The 23,202-nt window shown below is 41.6% G+C and overlaps 1 long non-coding RNA gene across 1 annotated transcript in view; it reads left to right on the top strand.

Annotated features, from left to right (window-relative positions):
- The first annotated feature begins 8,853 nt into the window (after positions 1 to 8,853).
- Positions 8,854 to 23,202, top strand: part of LOC130275442 (uncharacterized) — a 41,004-nt gene continuing 26,655 nt past the window's right edge. The window contains exons 1-2 of the long non-coding RNA XR_008844781.1: positions 8,854 to 10,111; positions 14,609 to 14,733. This is a non-coding gene — a long non-coding RNA (uncharacterized LOC130275442). The remainder of the gene's footprint in view (positions 10,112 to 14,608; positions 14,734 to 23,202) is intronic.

The raw sequence follows: 23,202 nt of genomic DNA, 5'->3' as shown, positions 1-23,202 counted from the left end.
AATCCCTTCCAATGTAGCCATGTATCTGAAACAACTGCATTGTAACAGCTCAATGGTTACCTATGACAACCCTGTCTTCCCTCTTTCCTGCGTACAGAAGTTATATCTCATATGTATCTGGTATCTTGCAAACAGTTTAAAGAGTACCTGTCATCAAACCATATTTTCTAAACAAACTCAGATTATATTCACTTACTACTCCTAACATTCCTTCTGCCCTTAAAAAAAATTTCCGAGCTCTAAAAAAGCTGTGTATCATACCTTTCCCTTTCCTCCCATTGTCTGAGCTCCTGGCATGAGAAAGTGGACATTTCCCAGCAGGTGCGATGTCACTGAAGCCTGTGAGAGCTGTGCCTCGCCATTCCCCGCCATGCCCCGCATGCACTTCCTAACTGTTTGACTTGTGGCAGGAAACAGAACAGAGCCACCTAGTGGCTGTTTTTTCAATCACATTAAAAACATAGAAAGGTTTAGAATTTTAACAGCAAGTAAATAGCAAAGGGTCTTTATAATAACATAAGGAACAATATATTAAAAGTTTAGTTTGGTGACAGGTACTCTTTAAAAAAAATAAATGAAATTATATCAAATAGAATAGTGACTAGACCTTTTCTTAAATCTCCAGGTTGAGATTGTAAAGTTGGATCACTTCTCCTTCTGCAGAGAACAGGAAGTGTTCTTTACATATCAGTGAATTCACATCAAGTATATAGCTTAGTCTATGATAAACCCTTCACCATCTAATTGATATAAATAATATTGCCAAAATACATAAGAATTCCTCTAAATTTAGTGTACCCTAAATTATACTGTCCTTAAAAATGTACCTGCCTGAGTTGTGTGGTTAGTTAGAAGTGGGTGGAGTGTTTATACAAGTCCTTTCCATTTTATATATGTAGTGATTAGGTATTTGCTCATTCCTTATATGATTTGATGTGATGTTCTCTTTCAGAGTAATACAATGCCTTGGATTTTGAGCTAACCATTGTAACTGATGTTATACTGTGACATAGTTACTAACTTCTGTGACTTGTAGTTCTACTGTATGTATTTACTAACTTAAGCTTAAAATGTTTCATTAATATTATATTTATGTTAATATCTTATTGATAATTCATACCATATACTTATTTATGTTTATTGATCACAACCAATAAATCTACATACTTTTTAAATTTTTACATATTATTTTATGATATTGTAAAAAGTAATGATAGATAATTCTGTCAGACCCAGAGATACCATTTGCATTATTTATATTTTTCAGTGATTAGTAAGGTCACATATTTCAATTTCTTTCTGACCATAGATTATAGATCGTCATGGCATCATGACCTCCTGCTAAAACAAAATACTGACAAAATCTTAACAATCACCTATATATTGGAGTGACCCATTCATGCATTGAGCTCAGTCTTCACACACAACACGCTCCTATACATTATTTATTTGCACATTTCGCTTTGCATGCATTTACACCATGTCTTCACGTCAAGTACTTCATTAATCACCTTTAATAATACATGACTCCAAAACATACATCTAACTCCAAGAAAAGACGCCACTAAGAACTCTTATCCCTGTTATGAAATATATATTCTCAGGATTAAGGTTGTATACTATTAATTACATAATTATAGTATCCTGCCATGTGCTTAAAGGGGTACTCCGCTGCTCAGCGTTCGGAAGAAACTGTTCTGAACGCTGGAGCCGGGAGCTCGTGAAGTCATAGCCCTGCCCCCTTATGGCATCACAACCTGCCTCCTCAATGCAAGTCTATGGGAGGGGGCGTGACGGCTGTCCCATAGACTTGCATTGAGGGGCTGGACGTGACATCATGAGGGGGTGGGGCTATGACGTCCGAGGTCCCGGCGCCGGCTACAGCGTTCTGAACAGTTTGTTCCAAACACTGAGCAGCGGAGTACCCCTTTAAAGCAGAATAAGCAACATCTGGTATTATCTGTATGTTCTGCAAATAGATTTAAAGGATATAACTGTGCATTCACACTTGGCAGATTTTGTTGCAGCTGTATGTGCTTGCTGGTAAAACAAATCATTTAGCTCAAAATCCTATATATGGTATCACTCCACACTACTTTTATGTGCCTGTAAATCAATTCTACATCCAATTGTAGAATTTTTTTCCATAGAGTAGCTAATAGGGAAGTATATTTCCAGCCATGTAGAATTCTCAAAGAGAAGACATCCTAAACTAAGTTCACAGTACACTTGTGCTCTACGTTACCAGTATAAGTAGGAATACCACCAACATATGTTGACATATACCGCGGTATGCAAGAAATAAAACTAAAGGGTTTTTTAGAAACTCTATAGACAACCAATAATGGTAATTGTGGGGTAGAAATTCTTGAGGGTGAATTTACATCACATCTATGGCCTCCCTGGCATGGATACATCAGCAAAATGTCAAAAAATGGGAGGCCAATATATCCAAACATAGTTAGCTAGCAATTAAAGGAGTAGTGCAGTGAAAATTAACTCCTCCCCTATCCAAAGGATAGGGGATAAGTTATAGATCGCGGGGGTCTGAGTATTGGGACCTGCTGGCGATCTACTGAATGGGGCCCTGGCAGTCTGCCGGAGGCGGGCGGTCTGACCCCCACAGGAAGCCGCGGCTGACATCCCCCTCCATGGTCGGCATGCCCCCTTCCAGCACCTAAAGGAGTGCCAAGGCCCCGTTCAGCAGATCACCGGAGGTCGAGTACTCAGACCCCCCACGATCTATAACTTATCCCCTATCCTTTGGATAGGGGATGAGTTATTTTTCACCACAGAACTCCTTTAAGTTGCGGTCATGTATATGACTTTTGTCTCTAATTTATAGGCATAGATCACAGCACTTTTAACTCCAAGACAAAACTCATATAGGCTTGAAAAAATAGGCACTGCCATTAAAAAAAAAAAATAAAAAAAAAAATGTAAAAAAAAAAAAAAATGACGTGTTCTGGGAAAATGACCAAAATGTGATTGATCCCTAGAATCACTCGCATAGCAGGAGATGTGCAGCAATAGAAAGTCTATGGACCCATTTTCTGTGCACAAAGCAGGGAGAAATCATTCTTACAATCAGTGGGGATCTAAACAGCCAGAGCCCCACTGAGCAAAGCTTTTTGACATGTCCCCGGGGTATGTAAATTTTTTTTCTATATGACAAGTACACTTCATGCAAAAATGTTTAAATAAATAAATTACATTGCCATACTTGTGATTGTGATTCTATGTTACCCTGGGTTTTCTTTACATAATTATTATGCATTACTATATGTAATCACTGACTTCAGGGGTGAAATGCCATCCATGCTGACATCACTATGTCCGCCATTGACTGTAGCAGTTGTGTGCAGAAAACCATGTGGTCAAAGTGAACATGCAATTAGCATGAGTTTTGAAAGATATGTCTTTATGCCTTTATTTATTGTCTATATGAAGTTTTTACTGGGTTTTTCAAAAAGTTAGAATGCCCCCTTAATGAAGAACTACGGGATAGAAAAACCTATCCCCTATCCTAAGCAGAGGGGATAAGTGTCAGATTTCGGGTGTTCAAACTGCTGGGACCCCCACGATCTCCGCCCTGCACCCCAGCCCCCCTCCTCAATGGGATGTGTCAACCACTGCATGAAGTGGTGGCCAACACGCCATCTATCTCTATGGGAGAGCAGGAGCGCTGCACTCACCTCTGGCTCTCCCATAGAGCTGCATGGAGGGGGTGTGTCGGTCACTGCCTTTTGCGAGGGTCGACATGCTCCATTTAGAAGGAGAGCCGGGGCGCCATGCGATCTGACACTTATCCCCTATCCTTAGCATAGGGGATACATTTTTCTATTCTGGAGTACTTCTGTAAGGAAGTTATTTGGCATTTTACAAGAAATTACTGTCCTGCTTACTCCGTCTGGTCCCCCCTTCTTTTCTTTTCTTCCTGCTACCGAGATGAATGCTGGTTGAAGGACCTGTCTGCTCAGCCAATCACTGGAAGCAGCTTGGTCCCATCATGCTGAGTGATTGGATTAGCAGGTAGATCTTGCAATGAACACTCATTTCGAAAGCAAATAATAAAAGATCGGGGGGCCAGACAGAATGAAACAGGAGCTACAGCGGACCAGCAGGGGACTGGGGCTAGGTATATGCCGTTTTTGCTCTATTTTTTCCTGGCCCCAGCAAGATATACATTTTTGCATAATGCTGGATAATGCCCTTTAATCGTTTCCTATGCATTCAAAGCATAAATCTTAAAAAAAGGTCCCAAAATGTATGAATCAAGTCTAAAAGCAATTCTTGAAATATTTCCTGGAATTTCCATCCTAATAAAAACCACAAAGCCGCAACAGGACCCATATCTTTGCTGCAGTAAAATGCTAATTTTCTTTTTTTACTTCATTCTTTGCTATTTTCTCTACACTAGCATTTATATGATGGCTTATATAAACTTTTATATGAAGCTATTCTTTCCAAGCACACCATATGCCAATGTTTAAAAAAAAAATAAAAAAAAAATGATGAAATTAAACATCACATCAAACCTCCAATTTGACTTAATTTCATAATTTTTAACAAAAAATACATGAGAAAAATATGAAAAAATATAAAATTACCTATTGATTTTCTTTTTTCTTTCTTTTTTTTTTTTAACGGTAAAGTATCAATCTAGCGCCCAGCTCATGAGTCCAAAATTGTGTCCATCCGTCACTTTCCATCATTGTGATGACATTGTAATATTAACAGCCTTGCATACAATTGGGATAATATGCAATTAGATTAATTTCCCTAATAAAAAATGAAAAACGGCTCCGTGAAACTCATAACATTCTCAATATCCTGGTGGAATATTCAATGCTGCCATGTATAATGAGGAGTCGCACCATCCCTGTACAGTATGGTGACATCTGCCATCCAATATAAAAGAAATTAAAAATGCATAACCTACAGCATACAGAGAAGATTTACTCATCTTTGATCCTAAAAATGTATTATCAGAAGCTTAACAAAGATTATATGTGAAAAACATGGAGTAATGTTGCAGTAATTATCTCTACGCAAGATAAACCTGTTCACTGCCAGGGAGGCCAGTCGGAGATGCGATCTACAATCCGCCATCCTCAGTATATGTAGTTCTTGGGTAAGTCAATTAAAAATACACAAGTATTTTCTAATATAACATATAGACAACAATTTGCATATATAAATGATTATTGAACATGTTAGCCAACCTCAGGCTAAGAAATGGATATTATTAATCACTTAAAGGGGTACGTTGGTGGAAAAAAAAAATTTCAAATCAACTGGTGTCAGAAAGTTAAACAGATTTGTAAATTACTTATATTTAAAAATCTTAATCCTCCTAGTACTTATAAGCTGCTGTATGCTCCACAGGAAGTTGCGTAGTTCTTTCCAGTTTGACCACAGAGCTCTCTGCTAACATCTCTGTCCCTGTTAGGACTGTCCAGAGCAGGAGAGGTTTGTTATGGTGATTTGCTTCAACTCTAGACAGTTACTGACAGGGACAGAGGTGGCAGCAGAAAGCACTGTGGTCAGACTAGAAAGAACTTCCTCTGGAGCATACAGTAGCTGATAAGTACTGAAAGGAATGGTATTTTTAAAGGAAATCTTTTATCATTATCACCCACACTAACCTGTCATACAGGCTTGTAGTGCGGGTGATACTGATCAAAATGATACTTACCGTGTCCTGAACTGTCCAGCCGTTCCGCCGTTATATAGCTTTTTCTACATATGTAGATGAGGTGCTTGGGGCATGGGCGGAGCTACCATCCACATACATAATCCCCCTCCCTCCTCACACAGCAGGTTTACTCTACGGCGAATGTGCCGCTTCACCCGCACTACAACCCTGTATGACAGGTTAGTGCGGGTGATACTGATGACAGATTTCCTTTAACCCCTTAAGGACCAAGCATTTTTCAATTTTTGCTCTTTCGTTTTTTCCTCCTTACCTTTTAAAAATCCTAACCCTTTCAATTTTGCACCTAAAAATCCATATGAGGGCTTATTTTTTGCGCCACCAATTGTACTTTGTAATGACTTCAGTCATTTTACCCAAAAATCTACGGCGAAACGGGAAAAAAAATCATTGTACGACAAAATTGAAGAAAAAACACAATTTTGTAAATTTTGGGGGCTTCTGTTTCTACGCCGTACATTTTTCAGTAAAAATGACATCTTATCTTTATTCTGTAGGTCCACACGATTAAAATGATACCCTACTTATAGAGGTTTGATTTTGTCATACTTTTGGAAAAAATCCTAACTACATGCACGAAAATGTATACATTTAAAATTGTCATCTTCTGACCCCTATAACTTTTTTATTTTTCTGCATACGGGGTGGCATGAAGGCTCATTTTTTGCACCGTGATCTGAAGTTTTAATCAATACCATTTTTTTTTTTTTTGTTTTGATCAGACTTTTTGATCACTTTTTATTCCTTTTTTTTAAGTATGAAAAGTGACAAAAAATACGCTATTTTGGACTTTGTAATTTTTTTGCACGTACGCCATTGACCGTGCGGTTTAATTTATGATACATTTTTATAGTTCATAAATTTATGCACATGGCGATACCATATTTGTTTATTTTCATTATGTTTATATATTTATTATATGGAATTTGGGAAAAGGGGGGTGAATTTAACTTTTAATAAGGAAGGGGTTAATTTGTGTGTCCTTAAACGTAAAATTATTTTTTTACACTTTTTGTCCCTTTAGGGGACTTTTAGGAGGAATCATTTGATAACTCATACAGATCAATGGGGTTACATATAATCCCATTGATCTGTGTGCTCTGCTCTCGATTGATAAAGCCTGGCCCTGGCAGACTTTATCATTCTGAGCACCGGAGATGGCACAGCAGGAGAGGTAAGCCCTTAGGCTACCTCAGCAGTGGATCTCCCGCCCGTGATCGCGTTGCAGGGGGGGCGATCCACCCCAATGGACCACCAGGGACGGGATACAGGCACCTTTAGACGCCGCTTTCAACTTTGACAGCGGCAATCTAAAGGGTTGATAGCCGGCTGCGGGGATCGCCGCATGTCGGCTATTAACGCCGGCCCCCAGCTACGGGAATCAGCTGGGGGCCGGCCGGTATGATGCAGGCTTGAGACGAGAGCCCGCGTCATACCCTGTTAACGGCCATTGGACGAGCATCGACGTCCATGATAGTTATCAGGTTAAATAGAAGTAATTTACAAATCTGTGTAATTTTTTAGCACCAGTTGGTTTAAAACGATACTCACGACATCGGGGCCGGAGTATCGTGACGTCACACCACGCCCCCTCCCATAGTCTTGCATTGAGGGGGAGGGGCGTGACATCACAAGGGGCGGAGTTGTCACATCACGATACTCTGCCCCGGGGTCATGAGTCTTCAGACACAGAGCGATCATCACTTCCTGCAGCTGAGACAGGTGGGTGCTGCATGAGAGATTGCGGGGGTGCCCAGTGGCGGGACCCCCACGATCAGACATCTTATCCCCTATCCTTTGGATAAGGGATAAGATGTCTTAGGGACAGAGTACCCCTTTAAGCAAAAATCAAACGAATTCAAAATTTACTAAACATTGTAAAACTTTTGAGATTTGTTTTGCATTCCTCAAAATGGCAGCTGTTGCTACTAGCCCTACACAGCCACATATCCCTGTCCAGTCCATTATGTTCCATACTGTTTTGCTGCTTCTACTATTACCACCCCTACAGAGCTGCACATCTTCTGCACTGTCGATGATGTTCCATATTGTGCTACTTCTACTACTAAGGGCTAGCACATCCCCACATCTCCTACCTTGTCCATGATGTTTCACACTATACTGCTACTACTACTACTACTACTATTACTACTACTACTACTACTACTATTACTACTACTACTTCTACTAATATTGCTACTACTACTAGTACCTACTAGTACTACTGCTTCTTCTACCACCTCTACATACTGTAGCTGCACATCTACTACCTTGTCCATCATGTTCCATACTGTACTACTACTACTTATACTACTACTACTATTACTACTACTACTAGTACTACTACTGCTACTTCTAATACTATTGCTACTACTACTACTATTATTACTACTACTACTAGTACTACTTGTACTATTACTACTATTACTACTACTACTAGTACTACTACTGCTACTTATACTACTATTGCTACTACTACTACTACTATTATTACTACTACTACTAGTACTACTACTGCTAATACTACTTGTACTACTACTACTACTACTACTACTAGCACCACTACTACTACTACTACTACTACTACTACTACTACTACTATTACTACTACTACTGCTACTTCTACTACTATTGCTACTACTACTACTACTATTACTACTACTACTACTACTACTGCTAGTACTACTTGTACTACTACTACTACTAGCACCACTACTACTACTTTTACTTGCACTACTACTACTACCACAACGACTATTACTACTATTTCCACTGTCATGTCCCAGAGCAGTAATACCTTTGATACTTGAACTCTGTTCGGGTGGTTCGAGACCCTTTTTAAGGTGCCCATCTGTATTTTAGGTCTGCGTCTGATATAAAATACATTTTATTGTGTTTCTCTGTGCAAGGGTTAATTGTGTACAAATGTAACAGCTGGTGAATAGCCACATGTCTCCTGCAGCCAATCAGGGAAGCCACCCTTGTTTCCACCCTATACCTCTGGGATAGGGAAGGAAATTCCAACTGTCAGTTAGTCACAATGGCTGTCAGTTAGTCACATTGGCTGTCAGTTAGTCACATTGGCTGTCAGTTAGTCACATTGGCTGTCAGTTAGTCACATTGGCTGTCAGTTAGTCACATTGGCTGTCAGTTAGTCACACTACTCCTCAGGGATAGGGAAGAAATCCTATAGTCAGTGTAAAGTCTGCCTCTGGGCAGTAAAAATGCAGCAACTCCTGTGTCCTCTCCTCTCACCTCACTGAGGGGGTTGTATTCCCGAACCCTTTTCTCATACCTTAAATGGAGATAGGCCCCAAAGGATACCATTGCCGTCTCAGACTTTGTCGAAATTCTCTCTGTTGAATTCGGCTCTCAAGGTAGTACCAAAAAGCAAAAGGCGCTTAAAGGGGTACTCCTCAGAAAAACATGTTATCCCCTTTCCAAAGGATAGGGGATATGATGTCTAATTGCGAGGGTCCCGCCACTGGGGACCCCTACAATCTCTGCTGCGGCACCCAAGTCATCTGTGCACGCAGTGAACTCTGCTCCGTGCCGGATGACTGGCAACTACTGCTACTACTACTACTACTATGGGAGACATGAATGGAGGGTGCGTGGCGTGACATCACGAACACAGAAGCTCCAAGCTTCCATGTTCCAGACGCCGCTGCTGCCAGCCAGAGATTGCTGGAAACCCCAGCGGCGGGACCAGGTGATTAGACATCTTATCCCCTGTCCTTTGGATAGGGGATAACATGTTTTTTGGGCACAGTACCCCTTTAAGGTACAAATAGCATTACTGATGGGCACTATAGCTTTTGGATGAAGGTACAGGTTATCATCTGGGCCGCTCCTATCTCTGTGACAGACTAGTGTCTGGGTTCCCTCTGCCGGATGCTCTGCAGTCAGTGGCATCTCAACTTTACCCAAAGAAAACGTCGGTGAGAGAGAGGGACTTTTCATGAGGATCTCACTTAAAATGGAACCCCATTAGAGAGAGTCATGTCTAAAGTCTGAAGTTTTCCAAGAACCGATCATTTCTGTCAAATTGTCCAACAAATAATCCAAACCCTTATACAAGTCCAGTCTGTGGCGAGCCAGTACAAGTCCAGTACGGCATAGAAACTGTTAAGTCAAAGTCAGAGTCAGCTTTCTGTCTAAAGTCAAGTGTACTACAACTCCCACAATCTCTACTAAGTCAGCGACATTAGCTATTTACCAAGGTCACCAGCTTCAATGTAAATTCTACCTCAAGTCTTTACCATCTTAATTGTCCACTGTACTTCACAAATCTGCAACCAGTTCAGTAAAGTTAAAGTGGTTATCCAACATCATGGCATTTCAGGATTTATTTCCTGGGACCAAAATACAGATGACGGTTTCATCGAGGTCATGGTAAGTAGAAACTCACACAACGCTACAACCACCACCATCATCATTGCAGTTCTAAATTACTTCCACACTCCTGGTTTAAAGAGTGCCCGTCACCAAATAAAGCTTTTAATAAAGTGTTCCTTGTGTAATTAGCAGACACTTTCCCATGGCCACTAGGTGGCTCTGTTCTGTTCCCTGCCACAATTAATACAGTGAGTTTGGTCTCCTCTCAGCCTGGCAGGAGACCAAACTCAGGAAGTGTTTCTCTGAGCTTTATTGACAGCTGCACAGAGCCTAATTGAAACATACATAGAGCCTCACTGAAAGATGCACAGAGCCTGAGGTCTTCTATTAATCACAGCACTGCGACCATGTGAGGGCAAATGTGGTCCCCCAGCAGGCTTCAGTGATGTCACGCCTGCTGGGAAACACCCACTTTCTCCTGCTGGGAGATTGCACTATGTGAGCAAGAATAAAGGTATGATACAGAGCTTTTTTAAGGGTATGAAGGTTGTTGGGAGTAGTTAGGGAACATAGCCTGTTAGTTTAGAAAAGTTTATTTGGTGACAGGTGCTTTTTAACAAACAAACCACTGCCAGCCCCATATCCCACACATAGAACTGCTCATACACAGCCTTACTACAAACTTTGGCCTTAGTACACTACTGCTACATAGCCGCACATCTCCTGCCCTGTCCATCATGTTCCATACTTTACTGCCACCACTACTACTACTACCTCTACACAGCCGCATATTTCCTGCCTTGCCCATCATGTTCCAAACTGTACTGCCACCACTACTCCTACTACTACCTCTACACAGCTGCATATCTCCTGCCCTGTCCCCATCATGTTCCAAACTGTACTGTCACCACTACTACTACTACCTTTACACAGCTGCATATCTCCTCCCCCGTCCATCATGTTCCAAACTGTACTGCCACCACCACCACCACTACTACTACTACCTCTAAACAGCCACACATCTCCTGCCCTGTCCATCATGTTCCATACTGAACTGTCACCACTACTACTACTATTACCTCTAGACAGCCGCACATCTCCTGCCTTGTCCATCATGTTCCATACTGTCCCGCCACCACTACTACTATCACTACCTCTACACATCTGCACATCTTCTGCCCTGTCTATCATGTTCAATATTGTACTGCCACCACTACTACCACTACTACTACCTCAACACAGCTGCACATCGCCTTCCTTGTCCATCACGTTCCATATTGTACTGCCACCAATACTACCACTACTACTACCTGAACACAGCCGCACATTTCCTTCGTTGTCCATCATATTCCATATTGTACTGCCACCACTGCTCCTACTAACTCTACACAGCCGCATATTTCCTGCCTTGTCCATCATGTTCCATACTGTACTGCCACCACTACTACTACTACTACCTCTACACAGCCACACATATCCTGCCCTGTCCGTCATGTTCCATGCTGTACTGCCACCACTACTACTACTACTACTACTACTACTACTACTACTACTACTACTACTACCTCTACACAGCCACACATATCCTGCCCTCTCCATCATGTTCCATGCTGTACTGCCACCACTACAACTACTACTACCTCTACACAGCCACACATATCCTGCCCTGTCCATCATGTTCCATGCTGTACTGCCACCACCACTACTACTACCTCTACACAGCCACACATATCCTGCCTTGTCCATCATGTTCCGTACTGTACTGCCACCACCACTACTACTACCTCTACACAGCCACACATATCCTGCCCTGTCCATCATGTTCCATGCTGTACTGCCACCACTACTACTGCTACTACCTCTACACAGCCACACATATCCTGCCCTGTCCATCATGTTCCATGCTGTACTGTCACCACTACCACTACTACTACCTCTACGCAGCTGCAGATCTCCTGCCTTGTCCATCATGTTCCATATTGTACTGCTGTGCTGGGGTCCTGTGTTTAAATCCCACCAAGGACATCTGCAAAGGTGTTTCTTTTTTTTAATCTTGTGTTTGTATGGTTATGCTCTGGGTTCTTCAAAACATACTGATAGGTGTATTAAGATCCTAAATAAATAAAAAAAAATATTATTTATGTGGGTCTAAGCTGAGAAAAGGCTATTGTGATCCCTACTGGGACCTGACATTGTACTACAGAATTTACCAGTACTCTATAGGCAATGGATGAAAAAAAATAAATAAAGGGTGTTTAGAATATATGATTTTTAGTTTATTCACAATGCATGGTAGTCTTAGTCAGCAACACGTTGTTCATGTAGAATAACACCATGGTCTCTGAACTTTGTGCAATGTTTTCACAGCAGGTACATGCCGGGAAGGTGGTAAGGAGGATGTGTGAAGCGTGGCATTATTTAATTTGCCACCTTTCCTCTCAATTTGAGACCATCGGCTGTGAAAGATACTAATGGAGCCGATGGCCAATAATATAGTCTGACTAAGGCACGGCTATGTAACATATAGATACATGGGGCTGCTTGACGTTCTGCTGCTTAGGCTTCGAGGACCTTGTAACATACGACATGCTTAGCGGAAAGCGTTAACTCGTTTCCTTGTTCTTTTTAATTATGGAATTTATTTAGAAACCAGTCACGATTTATAATTCCCACATTTTGCTGCTCACTAAAGATTTTAGCTCCAAAGTAATTATGCTTCGCAATACATTTGTGCCCCATCCGATCAGCGGGGTCAGCTAGGCAGATTAGTGGACGTCAGATTCATTTCACAAAACACCCGGACTTCTCCCCTCGACACGGACCGGAGGACATGTGCTCCTCGCTGGTGATCGATGTAGAATGTTAATAGACAGAAATTAATCTTTGTTACTCTTCTCCCTGATTTCCTTTCTACATGTAAGCCATGTTAAATTGATCAAGTTAAAATACTTCTAAGTCGGCCTTTTCAAGTATTTCAATATTTAAAACTTTTGATGCCTCTTCTGTCAGATTTATGAACTCCAGGCAGGTTGTTCACCTTGAAAAAGTACATTGCTAATCATTTGTATGACACTGTCAAAGGCAAGAGAACATCAGCTGCCGGAACGTGATGACAGATTAAAACAACATGACACGCCAGTCAGAACTTTTTTTGACTGCCGAAGTAACGTATGACCTAGTTTGGCCGGGTACTTGAATCATTCTGAGCTTGATGTGATCCCGCACTACAGGTGTCTTCAGGGGTTTCCTTCAAATGATGATCACAATAATAAGTAACACCGCCTTTGATCTTGTAGGTGCTGGGGATGATACCTCAGTCCAAGGATACTTGCTATCATATGGATTTTTAAAGTTTTAAGACGTGGGTGTCAAGATTTTAGATTGTTAAAGAAGTAATATCTGATTATTGATATGATGATGAAGTATAAACTTATAAAAATTGAAGGGGTGCTCCATTACTAGACATCTAATCAAATCTTATCCCCTGTCCAAAGGATAGGGTATAATATATTTGACTGCGGGGTGCAGCTGCTGGGACCACCCGCTATCTTCGTGCACAGTCGCCATCCCCCCTCCCATAGACATAAATGGAGGGGGCGTGAGGTGACATGAAGAGGGGGGTGGCGTGACATCACAACCATGGCTGCCCGAACCCAGCGTTCTGAACATAAAGTGCAGAACGCTGGGTGTCTGCACAGACATCGCAGGGGGTCCCAGCGGCCAGACCCGAGCAATCTGACATCTTATCCCCTATCCTTTGGAAAGGGGATAAGATGTCAGCAATCAGATGTCTAGCAATGGAGTACCCCTTTAACTTCATAGATGAATCAAGGAATCAACATTTTTGTATAAAGGGATATTCCGGAATATCCCTTGGTTCAAAAGTTTGGTCATACACCATCATGGCACTTCACTCCTCAGCTTGCAGCAATCTCCATCCTGTGACCCCATTATAAGTTTATACTGTAGAGCCATCCAGAGAAGCTGGCTGGAGATCGCTGCAAACCGAGGAGCGAAGCACTTAAGCACGCGCTTCTCCCCCTTGTTTAATTGATTGGTATCTCAGAACTGAGACCCCAACCAATAGAAACTTTTGACATGTCAAAAGTTTTTTTTTTTTCTTTTAATGAAAGGAACACAGTTTTTATTTTTTTAAGAGTAACTATCACACACACACACAAAAAAAAAATATTGGCATGATTCTTTATCTGTTTATGTTTGATAGACTTACTGTATGCAATCTGACTGGTCACGTGACACAGTACCAGAAAATAACTTGCTAAGTGTGTACTTTTCCTGGTTCGTTCATGCGATCTGTTAGGGTTTGACTCCCCAGACCCCAACCAGTCAAATATTTTGACGTGTTTTCATGACAGGGCCCATGAAAGGACTATTTCTCACTATGCAAATTCAATACACATCATGACATTCTAGCAAAACCTTTAACTGGCTACAATTCACATCACATCCTCTGGCTGACCACATGTAGATACATGTAGCATAAACATTTCCCAACAGAGGATTGAAAAATAAAATCATGTTTGTCATGTCCAGGTTAATGGTCAGCAAGGCTACTACATGCACAAACCACAGATCCCCCCAACCTGGACGATCCGCCTTAACAGGGACCCCAAACTGGATGACGGTCCCTACACTGGGCTAAGTGAACGGTGAATCAGGTAAGTCAGGAATGCTGGTCAGCAACACCCAGGCAGATAAAGTACAACATTAGTAGACAAAGGGTTAACCAGGGACAAGGCAGAGAGTCAGAAACCAAGAAGGCAGCCTAGTACAAAATAAAAAAGCAGAGACAAAGTGAACACGAGCAAAAGTCAAACTTACAGAGAAACATTAGGTCCAAAACAGAAGGCAAAATGCAAAGTCAAGGATCAGAAGAATGGTCAGAATCTAAAGAAAGCTAATAGAACACAGAATGCTAGTGAGGTAGGGTATGGCAATACACATCTGATTATTATAACAGGGACCAGAGAGATAGAACAAGAGCAGAAGGAGAAATATGTGTAAGAAATTTCTAAAATGAATGCTCAAATATACCATATACAGTTGTTCATAGGGGAAAAGAAATAAAGGTTGTCTCAGTAGCTTGTGGTTATTGAAGTAAGGATAAAGGTCAAGAACTATAGATTTGTTCTCCCTTATATTTTAATATATTTATTAAAGACTCAATTCCTCACAATACAAATTACATACATTATGGTGATGTGCTAGCAAAACCATTGCCAGGCTGCCATTCACTTCACAACCGTAGCCACTTATACACACATATAGCATAAATCACTCCAAACAGAGCAAAGTCATATATTTATTTAAAGCAGGTAGGTAATCTCACAGATATATGAAGCCAAGAGGAAAGGTAAGGACAGACACATCAGTATTGTGCCCATTGGCATTGGAAAACAATTTCAGTGATCCCTCAACTTTCAATGGCCTCAGGTTACAATATTTTCAACATAAACTGATATTTTGATATTTTCTGGACCATTATAACCCGAAGTCAAACAACATACAATGCTACAGACAGTCCAGATCTGTGAGACGTGTCAATTGCTGCAAGATCTGACCATTCAGAATGGGCATTCACTGGTAAAACCCCTGTATTACAAAAGTCCATGCACTGACTGGTGTCTGGTAGCACCCCCTACAGTACAGGGAGGTATTACATGTTCTGTACTAATCTTTACCTGTATTACTGAAGTGCATGCACTGGCTTGTGTCTGGTAGCGCCCCCTACAGTACAGGGAGGTATTACATGTTCTGTACTACTCTTTACCTGTATTACTGAAGTACATGCACTGACTGGTGTCTGGTAGTGCCCCTACAGTACAGGGAGGTATTACATGTTCTGTACTACTCTTTACCTGTATTACTGAAGTACATGTACTAACTGGTGTATGGTAGTGCCCCCTACAGTACAGGGAGGTATTACATGTTCTGTACTACTCTTTACCTGTATTACTGAAGTACATGCACTAACTGGTGTCTGGTAGTGCCCCCTACAGTACAGGGAGGTATTACATGTTCTGCACTCTTTACCTGTATTACTGAAGTGTATACACTGACTGGTGTCTGGTAGCGCCCCCTTCAGTACAGGGAGGTATTACATATTCTGTACTCTTTACCTGTATTACTGAAGTATATGCACTGACTTGTGTCTGGTAGCGCCCTCTACAGTACAGGGAGGTATTACATGTTCTGTACTCTTTACCTGTGTCAGTGTTGCCTGCTTCTTTGGACACCAGGTGAGGGCGACTCCATGTTACTTTTTTAGGACACTGTGTGTTCTGTACAGGACCCTGAAGAAGCTCCTGTCCTCTACATAGACAGTGATTACGGCTCCCAGCAGATCTTTCTTGCTATTATATGTAAGGACTTGTTTAATCTCTATTAGCTATCTGTTTTTTTCTTTAATCCTCACTTGTTCTTATTTTTGGATGACATTTTTGGGGCTTCAGAACCAATAACCAGCTTTCCATAGAGTTATGATCTCAACATACAATGGATCCACCATACAATGGTTTCTACACACAATGGTCGTCCTGGAAGCAATTCATATTGTGACTTGAGGATCACTGTATTGTTTTGATAGGATGTAAGAGGTCTTTTAATAAGAGAATCCCAGCACTCACCATGTAGGACATGATAACTTGTAGTGTTTATTCACATCAGGTCAGGATAGAGGTACAGACAGGATGTGTTGCGGCACAACAGGCCTTCCTCAGCTATGAGAGGTATTTTGCCCATTCCTATGTTGTTTCTACAGCAAGATGTGATGATGTAGCATGAATGTTCGAGCAAAGATGTTGTTCTGAAATATACATCACGTTATTAGACATATTTTTTATTCATGTGAATAATGCCATCTGGGGGATGAATGCAGAAGAGTACTAATACAGGATCTTACTCTTCCTATCCGAGCTTGAGGCAAGTTATGATATATATATATATATATATATATATATATATAGTAGACAACTTCAACTCTACTTAATTTGCAGTGATCATCGTCAATACTTCCAGTTCCAATTCCCCTTTCATGAGTGTCACCATTTTCTGCCGCCTTTGTTATGAACCACCTTATTCCGGATGCACCACTCCATCCCTCGTTGTGGCAGAGAGTAAAGATATCAAACCACCTTAAAGGAAATATATCATGCATTAAAGCTTATTCCCTATCCAAAGGATAAGGGATACGTTTCAGATCGTGGGGATTCGACTGCTGGGACTCCCCCCCCACCCTGCGATTCCCTGCATGGACCCCAGGTCTTCCCAGGAATGGAGTGTGTCTACCCCCGGCACAAAGCAGAGCCCAACATGCCCCCCCTGTATTTCTATGGGAGTTCCACTCGTCAATCTCCGGCTCTCCCAAAAAGATACATGGAGCGGGTCGACGTGCTCCATTCACGGTGGAGAGCCAGGGCCCTGTAGAGGAGATCCCGGAACGGTGGGTCCAGCAGTCAGACCCCCGCAATCTAAAAATTATTGCCTATCCTTTGTATATGTTTTTAAATGGGCACTATCATGAAAACTAATTTTTGCTATTGCACTCTTTATGGTAAATAAAAAAATCTTTCTAATGTACTTTGTTTTAAAAAAAAATGAAGTTTTCTATGTTTTATTTGTGTTTGAAAAAGCTGCCACTAGGTGTCTCCCTACTTGTCTGTAGCACATTTCCCTCTATCTCTTGCACAGACTTTGGACTCCTGCTGGCCTGGAGTCCAAAATCAGGAAATGCTGAGGGGGGGGGGGGGGGTGCAGGCTTAGCCAATGATAGCTCATCTCACACTGAACTGCTCTGGGCTGTGTGTAGCAGAGTGAGGGAGGAAGTTCTCCCTGTATGGCTTCAGATGATGTCATACCTGCTGGGGAACGCCCCTTTCCAGTCTGTGAATCTGGCTGAGACTGAGCAGAAAATACAGAGCGATATCAAGGTAGAAAACTAAAAAAATTATAAAAAATAAAGTCAGGGGGTGGTTTATCATGATGGGGGCAGTGAACTGGGAGGATTATAACATTTAACAGAATCATGAGAGGTACTCTTTAAGCATGATACTTCTCCCTTAAATATTTACATTCCTCTGATTTGCTGATGTGTGAATCACCAGAATTGTGTTTTCCCCCTTTAAGACAATAGTTTTTTTTTTAAAGCAGATCTCAGCAGTTCTCAGTTTTAGTCTTCATGGTTTTATACGGTAGAAAAAAATGGTTCTTTAGCCAATTTCTCAGTAGGTAAATACACATTCCATTTCATGAACTCGATAAATACATTCAAACTGCTGCCTCAAGCCCTGAATTGGAGAATTGTAATATTTTCATAAAACAGTGGAGTGGGTTGTATGATCCGATAAGATTCATATTTTTCAGCAAATTTTTGCTGCATCTCTCTTCATGTGGTCTCAAACTGTGGCCCTCCAGATGTTGCAAACTTCAACTCCCAGCATGCCCGGACAGCCAACGGCTGTCCGGGCATGCTGGCAGTTGAAGTTTTGCTACATCTGGAGGGCCACAGTTTGAAACCACTAACGTGGTTCTACTGTTTACTAAGGCAAGTCACTTAAAGGGGTTATCCACCATAAGGGGATTTTAGTACTTACTGAATTGACATGCTTTGGAAGGATTTGCGCATGTCTTGGGGCTAAATGGCTGTGTTGTGAGATTACCATAATGCTGAGGCTATCTTTTTTTCAACTGGCTATTTCCTGTTGGAGTTCTTTCTCTTAAACTACAAATCCCATGATTCCTTGTTTGTAAGTGTGAGGTCACTTTTTTCCCCTCCCACACATCAGCCACCCCACCCAGTGAAGCACACCTTTGATCCCTTCAATGCAATAGACCAGTGTTTTCTGACCAGGATGCCTCCAGTTGTTGCAAAACTACAATTCCATGCAGAATGATCTCCCTCCCACCCAGCAGGCGCTCCACCCATTGAAGCATAGACAGGCTCCCTCTGAACACCTAACTAGTAATGTCATGTCTCGGGCTGCACTGCAACTTTGGAAAAAGCTAGAAGACAACACTCATTTTCTTTGCTGTTAAAAATAAACATTGGGGCAAAAATCACAGAAGAAATGCAAGACCACCATCAAACACAGGTACAGACGCTATATTATGAACTACACTAGTAGAAAACAAAAAAAAAATGGAATACCCCTTTAATAAAACAATATAAAGGAGACCTGATACAGTGAACAAATACTGTAAAAAATGGGACCATGAAATAAGTAAATCCTGACAATTCTGTAGTTAAAAAATTACGTACGTTACCTGCAAGTAGGAAAATCTTTTTCAAGACCGACAAAATGCCAAGGGCAGGGGACAATTAAAAAGTCATGTTTAATGGGCAGACAGGATATAAAGGGGAGTTAATAAAACATGAGCTCATCTGAGATGAGTATTTCAGTCACCCCCTGTGGGAGCTGCCGCGTCGGAGTCATCTCTTTAAATATATATACACCTTTCCCTTTTTGCGAGTTCTTTACCACAGGTGACAGACCACAAATTTAACACTTTCATCACCAATAGTGTGAGTAGATTTGCTTCCATTAAAATAGATGACAGTCGACTGCTGAAGACGAATCAGTCACGTCATGCTTCAGGTCTTCTGTATCTCTGCCAACAGAACCATTATTACTCTGATGATCCACGAGCATTCCATAATTTATTACGTAAAACTTTAAAGAGTACCTGTCACCAAACTAAACTTTGAATATATTGTTCCTTATGTAATTTTAAGACACTCAACCTTTATATGTTTTTAAAGGGTAACTCCGCTCCCCAGCGTCTGGAACATTGAGTTCCGAATGCTGGGTATGGGCTTCCGTGTTCACCCCCACCCCCATGTGATGTCACACCCTGCCCTGTGACATCACGCCCCGCCCCCTCAATGAAAGTCTATGGGAAGGGGGCGTCACGCCCCCTCCCGTAGACTTGCATTGAGGGGGCGGGGCGTGAAGTCACAAGGGGGAGGGGTGAACACGGAAGCCCGCACTCAGTGTTCGGAAATCAATGTTCCGGACACTGGGGAGCGGAGTAACCCTTTAATGTGATTGAAAACATGGCCACTAGGTGGCTCTGTTTTGTGGGAGACCAATCAGGAAGTGCATGCAGGACATGGGGAGGCACAGCTCTCATAGGCTTCAGTGATGTAGCGCCTGCTGGGGAACACCCACTTTCTCCTGCCGGGAGCTCATACAATGTGAGCAAGGGGAAAGGTATGATACACAGCTTTTTAAAGTTTGGAAATATTTTAAGGGCAGGAGGAATGTTAGGAGTAGTTAGGGAATATAATCTTTTAGTTAGTTTAGAAAATGGTTTGATGACAGGTACTCCTCAAGTTGCTGTTCAGGTAACTCCGCACCCATAGGGGATGCTTACTTGTTGTGTTGAGTTTTTTATGTATTGCTGTTTGGCTGCTTTTTAGCTACAATAAAAATAAAGCCAATGTTATCTGTGACTACAATTTAGCTACAGAGAAAGCGAGAGACTCTTTATAGCCGCTCTCTACTCTGGATGACAGATAAGGAACCTGAATAGAGGACTCACCTCTATTTAAGGGGTACTCCGTTGGAAAACATCATTTGTTCTGGTGCTAGAAAGTTAAACAGATTTGTAAATTACTTCTGTTAAAAAATCGTAATCCTTCCAGTACTTATCAGCTGCTGTATACTATAGAGGAAGTTCTTTTCTTTTTGAATTTCTTTTCAGTCTGACCACAGTGCTCTCTGCTGACACCTCTGTCCATGTTAGGAACTGTCTAGAGTAGGAGAAAATCCCCATAGCAAACCTTTCCTGACCTGGAAAGTTCCTGACATGGACAGAGGAGCCAGAAGTGAGCACTGACTGGAAAGAACTATACAACTTCCTCTGGAGTACCCCTTTAATTCAGAATTTCCTAACAGGGTGTATTTCAATAGGCTTTAAAAACTAGACAACTCCTATAAATGGCCACTGCCAGATACATTAACTTTTGATATGTTATAAAGCATGTAAAAACAATATGTTTTTCAATTGATTTAATCAGAAATTTTTTAGTATTTCATACTGAAAAATCCAGTCAAAAAACTAGCCACTAGGTCCCCTGCCTCCTGGGACACATAACAGTCCTACAGTGTCCAGTGGTCATCGACACCATGAGTGATTGACAGGGCTGCAGGCAGGTCCAGGGCCTTCTGTGAGTCAGAGCAGAGTGAGGGGGAGGAGTCATCATAGTGAGGAGAAGAGAGGGACACGCCCCATGCCTCGGCATGGACAGAAACTTCACTGAGCAATGATGACAAGTAAATAAATGCAATTCTAAGAGAAATAAAGGTGGGAGACACATAACAATTTGATGTACATGATTAGGATGAAGTACTGAGCAACATATATCAGTTTTATTTTTTATTTTTTTTTGGGGGGGGGGGGATCTGACAGGTATGCTTTAAGGGTCCATTCACACATACAGTATCCTGCGCAGATTTGATCTACAGGATTTTCTGCTGCAGATTTCATTGTAAACAAATTGACTAAACTTCAAATCCTGCGCATCAAATCAGCGCAGGATACTTTATGTGTGAATAAACGCTTAAGCAGGTTTTTAGGGTATAAAATAAGGGCTATATAGAACTTTTGACTCTAAATCCATTCATGCTTCCCAATTGTTAATTTGCCCCACCAGTGCTGAGAGCTGCTAGAGCCCAGCACAGTTCTAATCCTTCATCTATCAGCCACCCCCTCTGTGCGCTGGTCACCTCCTCTAGCCCCTTAATTGATAGAGGAGAAGTGATTAACTGGTGAAGGGACCACTGCAATATGCAAATTAGGCACCACAGTGTAATTTGCATATCTGAGGGCTTAATTTAACGGTTACTCTGCTCCTCAGCGTTTGGAACAAAATGTTCCGAACACTTAGATCCGTTGCTGGAGGCTTGTGATGTCATGGCCCTGCCCCCTCATGACATCATGCCCCACCCCATCCATGCAAGTCTATGGAGGGGGAGTGATGGCATCCCCCCATAGGGGAGATTTATCAAAAACTGTCCAGAGAAAAGTTGCCCAGTTGCCCATAGTAACCAATCAGATCACTTCTTTCATTTTACAGAGACCTTGTTAAAAATGAAAGAAGCGATCTGATTGGTTGCTATGGGCAACTGGGCAACTTTTCCTCTGCACAGGTTTTGATAAATCTCCCCCTATATGAGCTGGACATCCTTCCTTTCAAGTAGCTTCAAGGTGCTGCCGAGCACCGCCGTGCCTCGGCGGAGACTACCGAGGGGTGAGTTGATTACCTTTTTGCTTTGTATTTAGCAATCACAATTAAAAACCTGAACATGTGAACATACCCCAATAAACAACATACCCCAATAAACAACTGTATTTTTGGTAACATTGATTGTTACTCATGAAATATTACACCCAAGGGGGCACAAACAATAAGCTGGCAGGGGGAAGTGCACATAGGCGCACAAAAGGGCTGTCCGAGACACCCCTGTAATCTATGGTATGCCATGCTGTGTTTGTTGTTTGTACTATAAATGAAGAATAAAGACCAACTTTTCTTCTACTGGGTGAGTGCTTCCTTTGTTCTGTCTTTTGCTCACATTTCAGCTTTGCTGTGTAGACTGTGACAGAATTGGCAGAGCCATCTCCCTTCTCCTTACCATACAACCCTGATCAGGAGAGTCTATATTCAAAGTGTTTTTATTGGGTTTTCCAAGTTTTAAACACAATTACAGCAACTACAATAAGTAATAAAGAAAAATAACATTAAACAAGAATTTAGAAACAATGAAAGGATATTATAAATCCAGAAATAATAAAGTACACAGATATCACCCTTGCGCCCGTTACTTCACAGCCCTGGAATATTGATTAAGGAGAGTCTAAATGGGGCCAGTGGTAAACCATGTGCTTGGCTGCTCCATTTAAAGTCTATTTGACGAAGGCTATGTTTACACCTCGGAATTTCCGTATGGATTTGGAAATTCCGCTGCATCTTAGTCCCATTGAATTCAATGGGATTCTGCTGCGCTGTGCACTCGGTAGAAGTTTTGCGCCAGGTGTATCTGGCATGGAACTCCCGATTTCTATGTCCACAGAAAAAATGAACCTGTCCATTCTTTCCACGGACTGCACGCAGAATGCGAAGCTAT

This window comes from Hyla sarda, chromosome 6 (genome assembly GCF_029499605.1).
Source record: "Hyla sarda isolate aHylSar1 chromosome 6, aHylSar1.hap1, whole genome shotgun sequence".
Taxonomy (NCBI): domain Eukaryota; kingdom Metazoa; phylum Chordata; class Amphibia; order Anura; family Hylidae; genus Hyla; species Hyla sarda.
Note: the sequence above shows the minus strand (reverse complement) of the source record. Positions and strands in the feature narration are given on the sequence as shown.